Here is a 20,093-nt window from a genome sequence, read left to right as displayed (position 1 = left end):
AATCTTCCAAGGCCAAATAAGTTTTGCTCTTCAGGTACTCAAGTCACCACTTCTCAGACCAAACTTCTGCCTCCATAGTAAACACTGAGACCCAATTATTTACATTACACTACTACACTACAAGAGCAGGGACAAAGCTGCTGACACTGAAAACTAGGACAAGCAGCAAGTGAAGTGGAGTGGTGGGTGTTCTAACTTCCAGACTAGTTCCATCTGTTCATCTGTCCCTTTACAAAATATTCTTTTTATTCTTGTATTAGTGCCCCGTTTCAGTCCTTCCTGTCCCTCTGTCTCACTTCCCCCTTTTTCTGACCTCTTTTTGAGCAACTATGGTCCTTGCAGTCCTTGTGTTGAGTCATTAATAACACTCTCTGCTGTGTTTTTCCTGCCAAACAGAGCAGCGCTTTCCTGTCATCCTGACACAAATTAATTCCCCTTATTTATCTTCTGGCACCAAGGCCGGCATAGGCAGAATAACTGTTTATGGAAAAAAAGACAAAGAATTATAGATGGTGTGTTCTGGTTGACAGGGCCATTTGTTTCTCAAGTAAGACTCAAGATAAAGTTCATAACAATCATTTTATTACTAGAACCCCTTTGTCAGCTCCCTCATCATCTTATCCACCTAGCAGTGTGTGATTTTTATGTTACTAGAATAACAAAATTTTGGGGAAAAAAATGTTTAGAAATGAAAAAACGATATTTGCACTGCTTTACATTACTCTTGAACACGATTCATGATTTAAGGGCAATGTTATTTGATATAAAACCATGCTTAACTGAAAAATGATGTTTATTTTATTCTTTTGTACCAATAATAAAAATATAACATATAACAGTTTAGGGCTATTATGAGTCAAAGTGAATGTAAGATGAAACCCACTTGCCAAGGTATGTTAAGCATTGTATTTATGTGTTCACAGTGCACCTGCAGAGGTTTTCTAATGTTGGTCTTTACAAATAAAAGTCAGATGAAATTGTGATATATTTCTGAAATCACAATTACAGGGGAATACATCTTGCAAGATTTTCCAACTTCAAATGGTTTGTGTAATACGTTTTATGCTTGTCTAATTATGAGGTGGTCCAACACATTTAAATTCTGATGTAGTATTTTCACAAATTAATTGACAGTGTTTTAAAGAATTCCCTATGGATGTAGAATTATTTAGCTTGGGTCTTATAGACATTGTTTTATAATATTTCAGTGTTTAAAATATAAATTGATGCATACACTCCGGGCTGTGTTCAACTGTGAGGTAGCCCTTTAGTTTAGCACAGAAAACAATGAAGCAGATTTTGTGTCTGGGCAAACAGTTGGGGTGTCTGACACCTTTCCTGTCTTCTGAGCATTCAGAAGTGTGTAGACATTTTAAAAGTAGTGGGAGGTTCCACATAGCTGCTAAAACCGAGCACTGACAACCAGCTGTTTGACATTTCTGTTAAATAATCATCAACTCAATTAAAAGTGTTCAATCATGATGAAATTGGAATTTTGGATCAGCAACATAATAGCAAAAATAAGACTGACTTAAACAGTATTATAAGACAATACAGAAATAGTGAGTACCTGTTTAACACTGTAAAACCCAAAGTAGGAAAAAAAAGAAAGCAAATCAAGTCTCTTTTCACCTCTGATGATGCAAAATCTGACTGCAAATAAACTTTCTATTTTGAGCTCTCTATCATTTAAAGGAATTAATTTTCTTTCATTTGTCCCTTAGTAGAAAAACTTATTTGTGATAACAAAAAAATTGACAGGCAAATGGAAGCACATAGTGGCACACTAAAAATAATAAGTTATAAATAAACAAAATAAATGGACAACTGACTCAAAGGGACACTTCCATAAGGGATATTAGAAATGAAAAAGAAAAATTATTTAATATCCCACAACAGGGTGTACCAGCAGCAATGTCAAAGTAAATGGAAACATGTCTATTCAAACAAAGGTAAAATATATAGAGTAAAACAGAATAAGAGACTATGGTAGGGTCCACATTTACAACATAAGAAAGTAATACTCTACCGATATGATTTACCTACTGAAATATCTAAAATAATACTGGTATTCAGGATTTTTCTTAGTACTGGTATCAAGTTGGAAATTGTAGTATGACAACAATTCTCTCTACATATTGTCATTTCCAGCTGACAGCATTTGAGTTTAACAGGATTATCCCACTCAGTTAAATTGAACAGAACTGAGTTGAATAATTTAAAGTCATTGCAGAATAGTTTTCCTTTCTTGTTGGGAGAAATTGTAATCAGATAATTTTTTTTCATTATCCAGAAGAAACTTTGTAATGGCAACATCAATATTGAATGAATATTTTAGATGGTGGTTCCTTGTAAATTCAGCTCCACATTGCTCCTGCAGATTACGTGTAGCATGATGCACCGTATGGATTCCACAGCCCTCAGTGTGCTATATCTATATGTAGGTCCCACAGCAGCAGGAGCTCCAGCATGTCTTCAGTCAGGTCTAAGCTACTTCAGCTCTACTGACAGTGAGGAATGGATTTAATAGCCAGAGAACAGCTTGTCAGCACTCTGAAAAACCACAATGTTAGGGGACTTTTTTTTCCTCTAACTCATCTCTGTATCCCTATTGGCTCTGCAGTGGGTGGGAGGTAGAAAAGATTATAAAAAAATAAATAAATAAAAAAAAAAAAAACAAGTGAAGCATTCACTCTATAAATTATTCCTGTTTTTTTTTTTTGTTTAAATAGATGTATGTGCAGCTGGGCACAGAGAGAATATTGTGCTAGTAAAATTATGTTCACATGAATTACGTAGATGAGTTATGACAAACACATAAACTGTATGCATTCATGCTGCTGCTAACTACCATACTCTGCTAATCCGAATGTGTGATGAAATGACTCACTGAGGTAAAACTTGATTATATTTAAAAGCTGATATAACAATGATGCTGCTTTGCCAACATTTCAAGCCAAACACTATAATAAGCAGACAGTTTCCGAACAATATAGTCATGCCTCTCACACTAAGCAGAAAATAAAAAAGAAAGGATGACTCAGAAGAGCAAAACAGAGCACCTCTTGAAGCAAAAACTTCGCTTTCCAGTTTTTTAGCCCTACATCTTCATATGAAACATCACATTTCCAGGGAGTAATTTCACTGTAAATCTGCCTCATGGTATACACTGGGCTCAAGCACCACTGTACCTGCAAACGGAGATGTTTACACTTCAACGAGACCGGAGGCAGGGTGTTAACAGCATGTTAGCAGAGCATGAGCGCTCTGCCTGTGTTTACGCAGGATGTTCTCTGATGTAGCAACGAATTGTAGGTCACCCATGTTTTGTAAGCCCTTAATGCCTGATACAGAATCACTGAAGTTACACATATAAAACATACTCAAAGTCAAAAAGTGGGCTTTGGTCCAGTCTTAAAAATACTAAGAGCACACTGCTCCAGCATGCCATATGATTTATAAAGATAAAATAGTCTTTGCTTTGTTACAAATAGAATATCTAATGTGTCATTGTCATTTATGTGTCATTGGGGAAAACAAAAACCCAATCACAGTGCTATCATTTTTACAACAGTCTTTGAACTACAGGAGAAACATAATTTCAGGCATTCTGCACTATTGTGTGCTCCCCAATCACAGCAGCTTTAAAACGAAGCAATGTGAGCAAGATAGGTTTGCGGTTTTCGCAGCCATAATTGTACAAAGCTCCATCTAGCTGTCGCCCCTCCAGGGGAACAGTAGGAATCTCAGGGGCATGTTGTTATATTTCACACTTAATGATGTGCTAGGCATCCTCGGCTCTTAGCTACAGGCCTATTCTAGTACCTGACATCACTTCAAACTCACACCTCAATGGCAAATACTTCTCTTGTGCTGTTAAATGTTACATGCATGATTTCTTTGCACCCATGATACAAACAATCATAGATAATGTCAAAATCCAGAGACATATATTTTCTGGATGGAATTATACATGTTAATAAAACCCATTATGGAGAAAGATTTTCAACCCCTAGCTGAATAACAGAACATAAATTTGAGATAAATGAAAAACAATTATTTTTGATGAGTTTTCAGGAAACATATTTTGGGTTTCATTGTCTCACTTGAAAGTAAATGATGTATAATTTTTTTTATTCTTTTGCTCTCTAAAGTGCACCCTATAGCACAGTGGTCCCCAACCACCGGGCCACCGACCAACTGGTACAGGGCCACGCAAGAAATAATTAAATATGTCCGTTTTATGTATTGAGTCTGGAGGAGCATTTATTGTGAAAATCCTAAACCGGATGCTGTCGGTTACATCTTGTAGCAGAATGTGTAATAAATAACGGCATGTGTCTCGATCCTTACGTGGGCTGCAGAAAATTTAGGAAGGGTTGACCGGTCTGCTCTACTAAAAATGTTGGGGACCACTGTTATAGCAGATCTGTGCATTTTAAGAGAAAACAAATTTATTATTTTATTTGCTAAAACCATAGAACCACTATAAAACCCAGGGTTTATACACATTGTATTTAATGCTCAGTTGTTTAATGAATGAATAAATGAACGAATCAGCTGGAAAAATACATTTGTGTTATTAGTATTTATTATATAATACTTAGTACTTCTTAAAAGCAGACTAAATTGATGATAACATGTAGTATTCAGGATTTCCACAATTAAGCCAAATGTTTTCATGAGTTTGTTTTTTTCTGATTTTGTTTAATTTTTAGATCATTCTAAATTCATTCAGTCTAAGCAAGGGCTAGCATGTGATTCTCGCTCAACGATGAGCTTAAGAAAAAGCATCACAGTTTTAGAACATGTTATTTACACAAACATTTAACACTGAATGGAACAATTATCTCTACCGCTGTCAAAACATAATGATTCAAGCTTGTGAATGATCAAATATCATCTATATCTTTTAATAGCTTTTAAAAGAACATGTTTCTTCCACAATTTATTGTATTGTTCTACTTTTTACATAGTAACACTGAGGAGAAAACAAGTTTCTATTTGTTGGTTAATTAGTCAGGCCATCTGCCTGGGTAGCCTGCAGTCTGCTGCTAATCCAAAATGTTTCTCACATATTGCCAGCTATTTTGAAACCAGTCACACTGGCACTTTTTTGGCATCTCACTGAAAGGACTTCAAGCCAAGGGGAATTTCAAATAGTTTAAAAGTTTAGGTCTTTCACAGACATTTATACCAGGAGCACTTTTCTATGTCAGTGCTGTCATTTGATATAATCAGATTACCATCTTGTCATGTATGCCATGTTCATTCACATACAGATGCCAATTATCAATGCTCAAAATCAGCAGTGAATCATCAAACTGTATACACTGGAAAGAATGAAAATCACAAAAATCTCAGATTTCTTCATAACAAAATATAACAAAACATCGCAAAATACAAAAAGACTCAGTGCTGTGCACGCTTTAACACTTAGAACATGTAATTTACTTTCTGAAGAATCACACAATAAGTCAAATTTTGCCATGGAGGGGGGTAGAGGAACACATAAAGGATATAGAAGGTATCTTTTTTAACAGAGTGTCTCCTTGTGGTAAGCACATCACTTTGTACCAGGTTCTTATTTATTTATTACATTCTCTGAGGATAATGTGACCATTCTCAAAGCAATAATGCAATTTTATCTTGATGGAAAACTGTTATAATGTCTAGTATGCCCCTGTATAATAAATAAAGCAATCATAATTTTGATGAAAAATAAAAATAGGAAAAAGATAATCAGGGATAAGACAACAGTGTACAGTTTGCGTCTCACAAAAAATTAGCTGTATTGGTTAATAGTGCACTGTAAGCCACCATTTGCTTGCTTCTGGGTTTCTTTGTTAATTGTAAAGAATGGCATTATAGGCAAATGCTGTTATACTTGGCAGAGTGAATTTAATGTTTCCGTCCCAAGTCCATTATGCACTACACAAGTCATAAAAATGTGGCTCATTCCCACAAGGATAAAAAGAAAAAGGCCAGGGATAAATAAAGACCAACTGTGGAAAAAAATGGAAAATTAATGATCCAAACTGGCTTCATTCAGACAGCGACTTTAATTCTTTGGAGCCATGCTATGGTAATACCTTCATGGAATGTTGACATTTTGACAGCTCCCTGGTGACCTTCGCCAAAGCTCTGAGATAAGGAATTATGGCCTCAGTATAGCCACCTGAGAGAACTACAGTATACTTACGCTTCATAATAGCAAAACTGCATCAAGAACCACTCAAGGAATCGACACAAAACCTTTGAATGCAATTCAAATTCAATTTAAAATATCTTTATTGGTCCCAAAGGAAAATTAAATAAAGAATAAGATGATCGGTGCTACTTCCTTCTTTACAAAATTAAAACAAAAATGGAGTTGCATCAGATTTTAGCGGTTGTAGGAATTCTCCATTGATATACATTACTGGTTTGGACATCGCCTATTAGCAGCGACAGCTAGTGATCCGCTCCTGAAGACCCCACTACTATGCACACAAAATCATACTGTTCCAATGTGTGTAGGTTTATACCCAGATAAAAATGAGAAAATTAGCAGCAAAACTTGCTTTATACTATTCCTCAATGTCATTATTTTTGAACTCCAAGTACACTAAAACAATTAATTTTCATAAAAAGTGGAAATAGCATTCAGAAAACAGATAAACTATGTAACTTTTACATTGTTATATAATTCACTGTCAACTTAGGTTATAATCACAATACTTCCCTACTGATTAAATCTTTTCATTATGAGACCGTAGCACCAGCATGATATTTTGATTGCTATGGAAAATTGTGAATTTGATTTTACTAATATAATAAGTAAAATATAATGCACGTGATAGGATAGAATAGGAGACTATTCAAAATCTATCTTCCAATGCATGCATAGTAAATTTTCAAGTGCTTTGTTGTTACATTTAGATAAAGTGCATATTGGAATCCACAAAACAATTAAGATGTAGTTTTAAATACAAGTCTTCATTCTCATTTTTATTTGCCTTATTGGCAATTATTGCAAAAATGACTATTTATCTTTAATTTTTATGTATTTATCGCAAAGGCTTTTATTTTTTTAGATGGCTTTTGGCCACAGGTATTGAAAAGTACAAATATTTACCACTTTTCAGCTGCATTCAAACCCCAAAACTGTCATGGAAATTGGTCTTTATTCTCAATTTCTCAATACAAACAGCTTAAAATGAAATTAATTATTATGTCTTTATGGATCCACTCCATTAATCTATTCCTATTTACAGCTCTAGAATTACATGGCAACCACACACTCGCAGGTGTGAGAGGCTTGTTTACTACTGTGCCTTTCTCATTAATTACATTGATTGTAATCATTTGGAAAATGAGAGTACTAATTGTTTCAGTTTTGCAGCAGAAATATGAGCCTATAAAATTTCTGAGTTGGCCTCTGGTACAGCATGAAATAGTTTTGCTATGCCATTCCACTACAGCGTTTAGTGTCAGTGACTGTTTCTCCAAACCTGACGATTTGGGCCGGTTGCACACACAGTTTTCACTGACTCCCATTGTCTCTATACATATCATACTGATATAACAAATTTCTAAAAATTTTTGTAACTTAGCACTGTCCCATAACTGTGTTTACAATGGAGTTAATATCTCCCCATGTCTTCTGGCATTATAGAGTGAGGGAAAAGTTCAAATCCTTCAAATAAAAAAAAACAACCTCCAGATAGCATCTGAAACAAAGAGCGACAATCTGCAATAGCAAATTCACTCACACATATGAAGCACCATTTACAATTACTAATAACTTTGCTGGCTGCATTTTGCAAATATTGAGCTTTAATATTTTCTTAACTTCCATATATTCCAAGCAAAGTATTGAAAATATGAATTTGATCAAATATGAAGAAAAACTGCTTTATGTAAGTGCTATTCAAAACTCAAAGCAATAACAAAACAACACCATAATTCAGTTTCAGGCCACACAAATATGCTGTCTGTGTGGCTGAATCCTTACAGTGCATCAATAATTATTCAGTCTCCTTATAAACGAGTGTGACTGGCTTAAAAAAAAAAAAAAAAAAAAAAAAAAAAAACAGTGATACTTGTGAACACATTTGTGAAGCCTTTATCTGATTTGATAAGATACAACGCAAGCAAATACTAATAAGATAATCATCTGGAAAAATACAATCAAAAATAGATTTTCTTTTTTTTCTTTTTTTTTTACTTTTGCAAAGGGGCAGACAAATTTAGCTCTTAATTATATTCATATTCCTTTTACTGCAGGATGTGGCCTGGCTTCTTTCATTTCCTCTGAATTCATTAAACAGTATTATCTGAACATTTCAATTAATCATTATTTCATATTACTGCAAACAGAACTCATAAAGGACAACATTAGTGACCAGCAGCAATAAAGCTAAATTACTGCTATGTCTACATAACAAAACATTTCACTGTCCAGGTTAACAATTTCTTAGTGTTGGGAAATGGCTTTTTAACAGGAACCTGCTGCTGTGATTTTTAATTACAACACACACACATATACTTAAATGCATGATGAATAAAAAATGAAGTTATGCACCAGATGCTGAGAAAATTATCTTGAGTTTATCTGTCAGGAAACATTTGCCTGAAAGTCACTTGCTAACAGCTCAAACATGAGCAAAATATAATGATTGATAGCAGCACCGTTTGCCCATTAAAATTCATGACACTTGTAATCTGAACCATGCTGGAGAAGAGTAGATATGGCACTTTTGCGTATAATTAAACAAGAGAGATGAGCAATTTGTTGTACAAAGACGAGGTACTCAGGAAGAAAAGCTGCTGTAGTGAGTAGCTCCACAGATGATAGTGTGGTATTGTGGTCATAACCACAATTTTAAAAAAAAATCTACAATTGACATGTTTCTGTAAATAAGGAAGAAAATTGTCCAATCTATTGATGAGAAAATACACCAAAGAAAGTGAAATAGTTTTTGTATGAAAAGGAAATACAAGTCTACCCTCTAAGAATGGTTCTTTCCCTAGAGACATGTTGGTCTTGAGTGTAATGACTTTCAGTGTAGACCTTCCAGGACAAATTGCAACTGACCTCCATGGATTTTTCAGGGCACATTCAATTGGAAATGGACTATTCAATTTTCCTCAGGAAGCCTTGCAATTTCCATGCTGTGGGTCTCTAAAGGAGGCACTGAACTTATATATTTTATATTTAGTTTGTCAAATAAATAAAAATAAAATAATAATTGTACATGAGCTTAGTTATATGCTTTCTGTTTAGTGTAGATTATTTACTTACTTAGGTCAACAAATGATAACAGCAAAGGTGTTTTTATGTGGGTGCTTTACAAACGTTTAGGTTATACAGTATACCACTTACTAATGGTAATTATCAAATTTATATTAAGTTAAATAAAATCACATTAGAAGAGATTTTAAATATTGACAGATTTATGTTTATTGCTGTGAAACATGTACACAGGCAGCCAAATTTGTTGCTACCCCTCTGTTAGTGACCAAAGAGCCCACAACGGTCATTTAGATAATATGAACCTGAAAAAAGTAATTGATATAACACATTTTATGAAAATTAACCAATGAAAATAATGCAATGCTTTTTAAATGTGCTTTTTAAAAAATAAACCAATGAATAAAACTGATGGCAGAAAATAATATGACCATAGAAAAATGTTAAACCAATGTGTCGTCTAATTAGTGCTACAGGTGTCTCCAAGTTTGTACTTCTGTTGCCAAAGTCTCTAATAACACAGAAGAAACATCACTGGATTTGTTCCTAGTCACTTTAAAAAAAAAGTTGCTAGAGGGGTCTGAAAAGTTGCTATATATGTTAAAAAATTTGATAAATTGGCAGCAGTGTGCACCACACTGAACACGGACTACAAGAAACAAAGGAGAGAATTGTTCCAGTAGTTTAAGAAGACAGTAATGGCTAGAGGACCATCTCTGAGCAAATTAATGCTCTTATAACTACAATTGTGCATATTATTTAGAGGTTTAATGTCCATGGGCCCTTAGCCAAACTCCATAGTCATGGCTGCATGATGAACATCGATGGCAAATTGAAAAGAAGAATAATGCCAATGGCAATCAAGGAGTTCAAAGCAACCTCCAAAAAAAACTAAACGTGAACTCCAAATTCTAAGTACATTAGTGTCAGATTGCGCCATCCTTCACTGGTAGAGCCAAAATAGACTTCATGGGAATCGAACAAGAAGAAAAGCAAAGCATTAAAAAGCAAGACTGAAAAAGACCAGAATTTAGACACTCAGCTTCAGGAAGAAAGTAATTTGAACAGATGAGACTCAACTGGAGATTCACATCAGCTCTACGTTCAAAGATGTAAACATGAAACATACCAAAAGGACATTGTCTCTACTATAACTCCGAGGAAGTTTAGGTATGTCCTTTGGCTGCTTTGCTCCATCTGGTACGATAAAATCTTAAAGACATTCTGGAGAGAAATGTACTGCTTGGTGTCAGAAAGTTTAGTCTGAGTCACAGGTTATGGGTCTTCTGACAGGATAATAACTCCAAACATGACTAAAAATATCCTTGAATGAATAAGTGAAAACGTTTCCACTATTCGGAGCTGGGTTTTTATGAATCCTGATATAAATCCATTGAACATCTGTGGAAAAGCTATTCAAATCAGCTTGAGAAAACTAGTTTGGTTTTTACACAGTATCTTCAGGCCTTAATAGAAATGGAAATCTGGTCTATTACAGGTTCATTCATTTCCAGCTCTTACCTAAATAATTTGATTTATTTTAAATGTGGCACACATATTGTATTTTAATATAAGGTCTGGAGAATATTATATTTGAGGTGAAAAGGACTTTCAGTGGAATTGTTATAAATGAACAATCAGCCCTAGTAGGAAACAAATCTCTTGAAGATGGATAAGCCAGTGGCTTGATCATACATTTCATCCATAAGGCAACACTTTATAAATAAGTTTGTTTTTTTAGTTTTTTTAAATAACAATTGAAACAAAGAAATGATAGTCTGAAGTATATTCAGTGTATCAAAAAAACACTTGGGAACATTCCATCATCTAAGTCCAATAAAGAGGCTATAATTTATGATTCTGAATCTGAGCAATAACTAAACAAAAGGATGTGCTAAGGATACATTTCACAGGCTACAGCTGAGGTATAGGTATCTACCTTTAATCTATTTTCTGCTGCAATTCATCCACTTCCTTCTGGAGACCAAGAAAGGGAGTTTTTCATCACTGCAGTCTCTCACTGGCATCGACCAGCATTATTGATCTGGAGCAGATCTCCTTCCACTCCACCTGGGGAGCCAGATGAGCCTTGTTCATATTGATCCCTCATTTTTATTCTATACTCTCCCTCTTTCCTTTGGTTAGGGTAAAAATGTATATACCTGTCATATTTTAAATAAATATTAAATAAAGAGACATTCTTTGAGAAAACCACTGATGAGCAAAAATGTTGATGTATTTTGTTAACAGCCGATGATATTCAATGATTTTATGGCATGCTACAGTCTTTTTGGCAGTCAAGTTGGGACTGGCACAAAGAGCCAAAACACATCTGTCAGCAACCCAAGCAGACGAGTCTGACATATGAAACCAAAAATCTGGAACAAACTTCCAGAAAACTGTAAAACAGCTGAAACACTGACTTCCTTTAAATCTAAACTAAAAACCCACTTGTTTAGAGTTGTATTTGAAACATAATCAATTGCAAATTTATTGACGGAATCTGACTTGATGTTGTGTTTTTATTGTTGATTCTATGTTGCATTGTGTTTTTGTGTTTGATTTCATGTAAAGCACTTTGAAATGCCTTGCTGCTGAAATGTGCTATACAAATAATATTTGATTGATTGATTGATTGATATGAAAAATAATGTTTGATCTAAACAAAGAGAGGTATTTATCTTCAAAACTGAAAGTTCTGTTTTTAATTAACTCCAGTAATACTTTAAATGTTTGATTTATTCAATCTTTACTTCATGTTTCTTCATGTTACGATCACATGCCTCCGATTTATAATCTTAGTTTATCACACTGCCTCTTTTCAAATGGTGCCCCTCTTCCTTCTCTGTGCCCACTTCCTTGTGCTTAGTCCGTAAATGCCTTTCTCTGTCTGCATTAAGCCCTTCGATGTGTCTGTGTGTCTTCTTGCCTCCCCCTCAAGAGCAGAATCTGTGGTAATGCACTAATCTGTACAGCTTCAGTGCAGACTTGCCAATCTGCCATGTCAAGATACACAAATCTCACTCCAGGCAATTACAGGCCTTTTTTCACTCTGCATTGCAAAGGAGTCGCTTTACTGATGTTTGCTGCAATAAAAACTGCCACTGTGACCTATCAGCTACAATTACCTTGGTTTCTACAAACACCAGTTGCTGAGAATACCAGGGAAGCTAAGCATTGCAGGGATTAAAATGGTAAATGGGTATATAATATCAGTAAGCTCCAAGGGGGAAGAATAAATTGCTGAAAGGAATCTTATTGCTTGTTTTTCCTAACAGTTGTGTCGTTTACTCCAACAAAGAAACAAGTTAACTTGACTTTTATCAGGCAAGTTTGAATGTTTTATAAAGGCTTAAAAGAAATAACTGAGGTGGTCTAGATCCCAAGCATGCATGGATTCACATTTTTCCCATTACTATTTCCCTAGTGTCTTTTTCACCATCTGTTCTTCTAAGCATTATAATAATTTTAATTTAAATGCAAATCTGATCAAATGAATGAGATAGATGCTGTTTTCCTGTCTATTTACAGTTATTGACAAGCACTGAATAAAATGTTGGTTTTTTTGGTGCTGAACAGAGCTTCTATCAGAACAAAAGAACACAGACAGACATGGCTCAATGACTCTCCTCTATGCAGCATTTCTTTCCTTTCTAAATTTTCTGATATCAAACCCACCCTTGAATTTGGCAGAATTCATAAATGTGTTCAGCCTGGAGAAGGTCAATTAGATTTTAATGTTTTATATTTTAAATGTGAAAAGAAGACATTCCCAATAGGTCTCTAAAATTGTATGTTTTGTGGGTTACAAGCTACTGACATGAAAGCCATTCTTCAACAGTTCATTGTTATTTCATTTAATTGCAAGTGTGTTGTTGCTCATAAGTAGCTATTTTTGCCAGACTCTATGAATACATGATTTGATTATAAACAGGGATCATAAAAATATTGGCAACATTCCTCTTTATTCACCTAGAAACTGTCTAAATAACAAAATAAAAATAATAAACTTAAAACTAAACATTTAAGTCAGGGCAGTAAGAAAGTGAAGATATTGACAGAATGTCAAAAGCATTTTCCACACTGGTGTTGCAAGGTGGAACAATGATTACCACTGTTGGAGATGGTTATGCATTCAAATTCTGGTCAAGGGCTTTCTGTGTGTAAATTTTGTGCATCTTTCTTTTTTTTTTTTTTTCAATTTCTGGGCACCCTGGTTTCCTCACAAGCATAGTTTAAATGTAAATTATAAATTATCATTAGAAATGATTCGGCACATATATTTATTTTTTAAGGTTTGTACTGATGATAAGATACTGAAATGTCTATCCTGTTTCTTGTTCGCTGACTTCTTGAGCTACACCAGGCCCCCACTAACTAAACCCTTTAACCTTAAACCCATGTAAATCTCCAACAGTTATGGAAGACAAACAAACATTTACAAAGTCTCTATATTGTTTTGCTAGCAAAGTCATCAATTCACTCAACGATGAGTAACAGCAGCATGTCCCAGCAGCAGCCCTTAGGCTTTTGTTGCCTGCAGCTAATGATGCAAGCAAGATTATGGTTTCCCTTTGAACAAAAAGTGAACTCATTTAAGGATGTTGTGGAAATGAGTCCGAGGGTAAACCCAATTTTCAGAACTAAAAAGCAGTATGATAGTTCCCTTCTAGATTTTAACTTAATTGAGGAATTTTGAAGTAAATTTTCTTAAAGAGATGCCAATAAATAACTTACAGACAACAGTTATTAAAAGCTACAGTTGACATGGTTCCTTTTAGTGTTTGCGTTTCACTCTGTCCCAAAACAGTGATTTTGATAAATTTTCTGTGATTGATTGAATTTTATTTGGTATTATCGTTTTATTTTAGATAGAGGGATTTTTCTCCAGTTTCTTAATCTCTTAATAAATAGATATATTTTATATTTTTTTATTACTGAATGAAATTCATACATATTGTCGTACTCAATGCCTAGATAGATCCAACAGACAGACTATTATCATTGACTTTTAAAAACGTCAATGATAAATTGTTAATCAAGACTGTCCATGTATGGGAATAAGATATGTTTAAATCATTTTGGAGTTGTTTTGATATTTAGACAACATAACATACCATCTGTACCTGAAAGCATCATGTGCAGCTGCTGGGAAATCCCCTCTTATCAACAGGGATTTCTTCAAGTTTGATTTTATACAGGTACCCACTTGGGCTAAGGTTGATTTTTCTCCAGTGGTAGTAATCTTGACATTTAGCATGACCTTGTTCCAGGTGAGTAACTTAGTTAAGTAAAGCGAGAGCTAAATGTCTTCTTGCTGTTGAAAATTGTGTACACTAAAAAACTTTAGATACGAGCCACCTTTCTTTCTCAACTACACCTACATGAGAAATCTTAATGATCCAAAATCATCCAAATTAGTAAGAGCTGTAAGTGCACTCATTGTAAAGTTATGTTGCACTGCATACTTAGTTATGCACACACTGTAAACCTTCTGCATATGTTCAGGGATAAAACACTGTTTTTGTACAGCCAACAGGGCAGTCAGTACCAGATGTTTTCTCAACAGACAGTGAGTGAGAGAATATCTATATTGTCAAAGAGCCTTAGTCAAACTATTTGACCAGAGTTTCTATAACACCTACATTGTGCTGTTCATGGATCATTGAAGGGATATTTTGTTAAAAATGTTCATCATTTTCTCACATTGGTCTTCCAGTGACATTTCACGTAATGAGAGTGTGAATGACCACTTATGTAAAGGTGTTATTAACACTGCATGTGGCCTTCAGAAGAAGACTGAATAATCACCTTCTGAAATAATCGTGCAGTGCCACCTTCCGCAAAGAACAGCCTGCTTTAATTAATTGTGACCATAATATCTCACACAAAAGTTAGAAAAAGGGCTATGACTTCGAATTTACCTGATGTCTGGGGTTAAAAGCTTAGCATCTGTAATCCTGAACCAGTAAGAATTTAAGTGACATTATTGCAAGTTTCATGGGAAGGTGCAAAAATATTTGTCACTGATTCAACACACACACCTTGTGGTGTTTTGTCAGATGAATTAACTGTTCAGTCTTGGGGTAATATGAATGAGACTGACTGTGAGAGTTATATTGTGTAAAACAGAACTCTAATTTGATGTCCTTTTCTCTCTTTCTAGTTGTCACTGTAAATGCTCTCTCTTGTCTCTCTACCTGTTTAGTTTTGTTTGCTTCATGTCTTCCACTTAAGACATATTTGTGAGCATGAAAAACTATTTGGGGATAAAACTGCAGTACTTGTCAGATGAACTATCTAGTCATATTCTTATTTTAGTTGAATACTTTTATTACAGTTCCTTTACATCTTCTTCTTTATTGATAATCACAACATCATCTGTGGCTTCCCATTAATTACTTTGTCAACCTGCTAATTGTTATTAACAATTTTGGTCTGATCGGCCCGCCCATATTTTTGACTTCACACTGCATCTGCTTGTCTTCATTAGCTACTGCTCATGAAGGCTACTGCCTCACTGACGCTTCCTGTTGGAGGAAATGAGAATTTGGGACATCACTGATCTCAACTACGGCTCCAACAATGCTTTTTCTTGTGATGTTTTTCCAACACTCATTTCATGTCACCTTCATATAAAGGTGACATAAAGTTAAATTTACATTTTAACGAGCTGTCAATGTTTTGATCAGGTTACAATTGATCTTAATTTTGCTAACAAGACATATTGGGACAGAAATGCAATTATTTAGAATAAGTAGATACATCATGTGTACATTGTCTTATTTGTTTTCATATTGTAATCAAACATTTATCAAACATTGTTGAATGAAATCATGCATTATTAAACATTTGTACTAACATGAAATGTAACAGTTCTATTGAATAATATTCATAATACAATATTTGAACATGTGAAATGCAATGCATCAGTAATATTAAAATTTAAAATCTTTCAAGGTTCACATTTGTTTTTTTTGCATTTTGATTTGATTGTTTATATCTTAAATATAAACAAAACTATAAACTGAAAAAACTAAAACATTTTAGTTTTGAACTAAATGTATTTTTAAAAATATGTAATTAGTGCTTTTTAAAATAACAATGTAACATGATTCAAATACTGAAGTAAATTGCTGAATATTATACCTCATTGTACTTTGTAAGGTCCAAACATAAAACACCTCCTTAAACAATTATCAATGCATGTAATGGATTAAATTAAAACTAAATCAAATTGATGTCTTTGGTATCATGTACTTTCAGAATCTGATGTCTTGCTTCATTATCTGCCATTCATATTCTCAATTGTCCTGTTAAATTCTCAGCCTATTTAAACATTAGCGATGGAGGTTTCTCTGAATTATTATCATATTAAAGCTATATGATAGACACTTAAAACATGCTATTCATGTGAAAAATACATTAAAAATGACTATATCCAAACCACAGGCAAGTTTCATACGTGAGAACATGAGAAATATCCATACCCTGTAAACTCTGATAACAGGGTGAATTTGTGACACTTGATAATTTGATATTCCGTTAACCATAACAGCTAATGTATTCTGTATATGGCAGACAACCACTATTAGAAAGCATTTGTGAACTTTTATCAATCTGTGACATTCAGTTAATTAAAACATTGCAAGCGATTTCTGCTGCCGCTACAGAAAGCTAAGTGACTTGATGCAATCTTCTAAGAATCCTTAGACAGAAACCTTTTAAACTACTTTGATAAATTCCCATCTCAAGATTGCATTTGTTGTGAATTGGAACTAAATGTAAGATTGAACTGAAATGAATTTTAAAAAAGCAAAAATAAAGCAAAATGCTTTATAAATATAAAATTAAACTAATAAAATTGAAAATGTTATGCACACAAATATGAACAAATATGATCACCTTTGATGTCCTCTGTGACAAAAAAATAACAATTTCCATCTTTAGAAAGTGAAAGCAATTACATTAGGAAATCCATTCATTTAGAACAGCCTGTAGTACCTGTTGCTATACAGTGTGTTAGCTGCACATTGCAATGATTAACCCAAATGATTTGTGACAACTTATCCTCTGCACTCACTGCCATGCTGATGTTTGGTTAATGTTTACCATTAAAAGCACCAGACATATAAAAAGTATATTTGGACCAGCTCACAGAGGATAAACCAATCTGTGACACCAAACAGGAATCTCAGCAGGCTCATAAACATAATATTTACAAGCATAAAAGAGACAATGAATACAAGCTCTGTCCACACTCCAATTTTAAATGTATTTGAATGCAAATCACATTTACAAAGACTGAAGGTTTTTACTGAAAACAAGCATTTCAAAAATTGCTTAAAGAGAATGATTTGTCAGCATTATTTGATCCTTTGCAGTTTTCTGTCAATTTTCAATTTGTTGAAGCAGAATACTGCTTTACAGCATTTGGAAGATGATTCAAATTTAATGGATTTCAATGTGTAATTACATAAATACCAATGCTGATCAATAGATTATCAAATCTAGTTACATGAGAATTATTTTCTCAAGAACAAATTACAAAGATTAACTCAATTGCTGAAATGAGAGTTTCATTCACAGAAGAAAATGTAATGTGTTTTGCAAATCATGCAATTTACATTTTGTAACCATAAAACAGCAAAAACTCATTTAAAAGTAACAGAATTATTTTTCCATTTTTGAAAAAGAAAATACATTTGCTTAGATAACCAACAGAATACATTGTATGCATAATAAAATAATACATAAACAAAAAAGTAATAGAAGATTTAAGTTTATTATTAATGTTTTCCTGTTGTAGGTCATTTGTGGTTGACAAATGCAGGACTTTTTTGTCTATGATGATGACTTTTTGGATAAGTTTAATAGAATTATTCAAATTCAAGTATAAATACACAAAGCTCATTATGGGGAAACTCCCAAATGCTATAATTTGGAAGCTTCTGAAAGGTTAATTCACAACATTAAAGGTAATTTGAGGCACTCTTGCCAATTTATGTTAGATAACACCTCTAATACACTGCAGCCATGTGTGACATTAGAGATTCTTCAAAAAAGACCAAACAAGATTTCAGAAAAAAAAGTGGACCTCCTCATGTCTAGTTTATCCTTATAGCTTCAAAATGCCTAGCAATGCTATGTTTATCTTTTCAAACTTTTTTAAAAAATTACATGCGAGTATGAACAGCATGAGATCAATTCTTGGCCACTTGTACATTTGAGAAAACAGATGGGTTCTATGTCTCAGAGATGAATGAATTAATGTGTATCAATTCCACATCAAATGCAAGAGACTGTAAGAATGCTGGCTAAAACTAGTAAGAGAACAACATCCACAGTGAAACATCCACATCCTTTTACTTTGGCTGAAAGGTAGCAATTTAGTTACAAAATGACTTAATGACAACAAAGTCAATGTTTTGGAGAGAATTTCTCAATAATCAAGACTAGCTAAATAAAATGTTTGGGTTGAAAGTGATCATGAGATTGTTGCAGAAGTTTACCCAAAACATTTTAAAAGGCAACTACATTTACCTAAGCTTCTGAATTTTAATAAAAGGTACTGACATCTTGAAAATATAAATAATGGTGATACCAAATGTCCTAAAACAGGAAAACATTACTCTAATATCAGTGTGGAGGGAAAAATGTCACTTGACAGTGCAGGTAGATTTACAGTTTCAGCTAAACATGTAAAATTTTACCTTTACTCACACACAGTTTGTGACCACTTGAAAATGTCCCTATTCCTTCCAACAGTGAAAAGATGAAATTGAAAACTTTGCAATCCACAGACAGAAGCAGAAACCATACGCTGTGACAAAAATATTTTTCTTCAAATTAAATGCTTCAAATTATTCCTCACACTGGTCAGTTTGAAAACTTACCTGCTTAAATGAAGCTTCACAAGAACATGGTTTTAGAGAACATTTAGTGCAACCTAATAGCTGCTGTTAAGAGCAAATATTTAGACTTTATGCTAAAACAAATAGAACATTTAATTTAAAAGCAAAAGCAAGCCGGAGATTTCAGTCAAAGTAATGAAAATTGATTGTTAAATGTCACATTGTCCATTATTACTTAGTAATATGGAAATTGTTATTTTACAATTAGCTTTCCACATATATTGACAAAACATTACAGTCTCTTAACACAAGTGAACTTGCTAAATCAGAGTTTACTGCAAAAATAACAGAAGAATTGAAATTTTACCTTGTATGCTCAGTAGGGACCTTACATGCCAAGTCTCCCCTCTCTGCCCTGAGGAGGAGAGTCAGATGGGAAAAATCAGAAGTCCACTTACCCCACAGAGAGAAGAGGTGAGGATCACAGCCAGGATGGTAGGCCCACAACACTATGATCAACCTCAAAACCCATAATTTAAACAAAAGCAGTGTAGTTTCCCCTGGGTGCAAGTTGTGCACAAGAACTAGGGCAGCAACTGTAGGGCTTACATTCATATGAGTCTGCATGGCTTTCATGCAATAAAAAGGAAAAAAATAAAAAGTGAAAGCGACACAGCTTGAGCATGTGAATTCAAGCAGCACCTACCTTGAAACCCTTTAATTAATTAGTTGAAAAGCAGTTTTTAAAATTCCCAGTGATAGGTCTTTTTATATATCATTCAACAAGAGCATATAATGCCAGAAAAATTACCACAAAGCTCAGTGAATTCAGATAATTAAAAAGGGTAATACCTTTACTTTTACCTATGAGATTTGATGAAATGTTCCATGAAGAAAGCAGGTTCCAGACAAAGAGGAAGAACAAAGGGAGAGGAGACACCAGTAAGTGTCCTGACAAAATAGGAGGACAGTGGACAGGGAGATAGAGAGGCTTGATGGCTGCA

At 34.1% G+C, this 20,093-nt stretch overlaps 1 protein-coding gene across 1 annotated transcript in view; it reads right to left on the bottom strand.

Annotated features, from left to right (window-relative positions):
- Positions 1-19,949, bottom strand: part of LOC122842860 (neurexin-1a) — a 234,750-nt gene extending 214,801 nt beyond the window's left edge. Inside the window, exons 1-2 of the mRNA XM_044137092.1 lie at positions 19,942-19,949; positions 19,457-19,504 (exon numbers count right to left, since the gene is read on the bottom strand). The gene's annotated coding sequence lies outside the window, so the exon portion shown is untranslated. The remainder of the gene's footprint in view (positions 1-19,456; positions 19,505-19,941) is intronic.
- Positions 19,950-20,093: the final 144 nt, after the last annotated feature.

The sequence above is a fragment of the Gambusia affinis genome, linkage group LG13, assembly GCF_019740435.1.
Source record: "Gambusia affinis linkage group LG13, SWU_Gaff_1.0, whole genome shotgun sequence".
NCBI classification, from domain to species: Eukaryota; Metazoa; Chordata; class Actinopteri; order Cyprinodontiformes; family Poeciliidae; genus Gambusia; species Gambusia affinis.
This window is presented reverse-complemented; position numbering and strand designations above follow the sequence as displayed.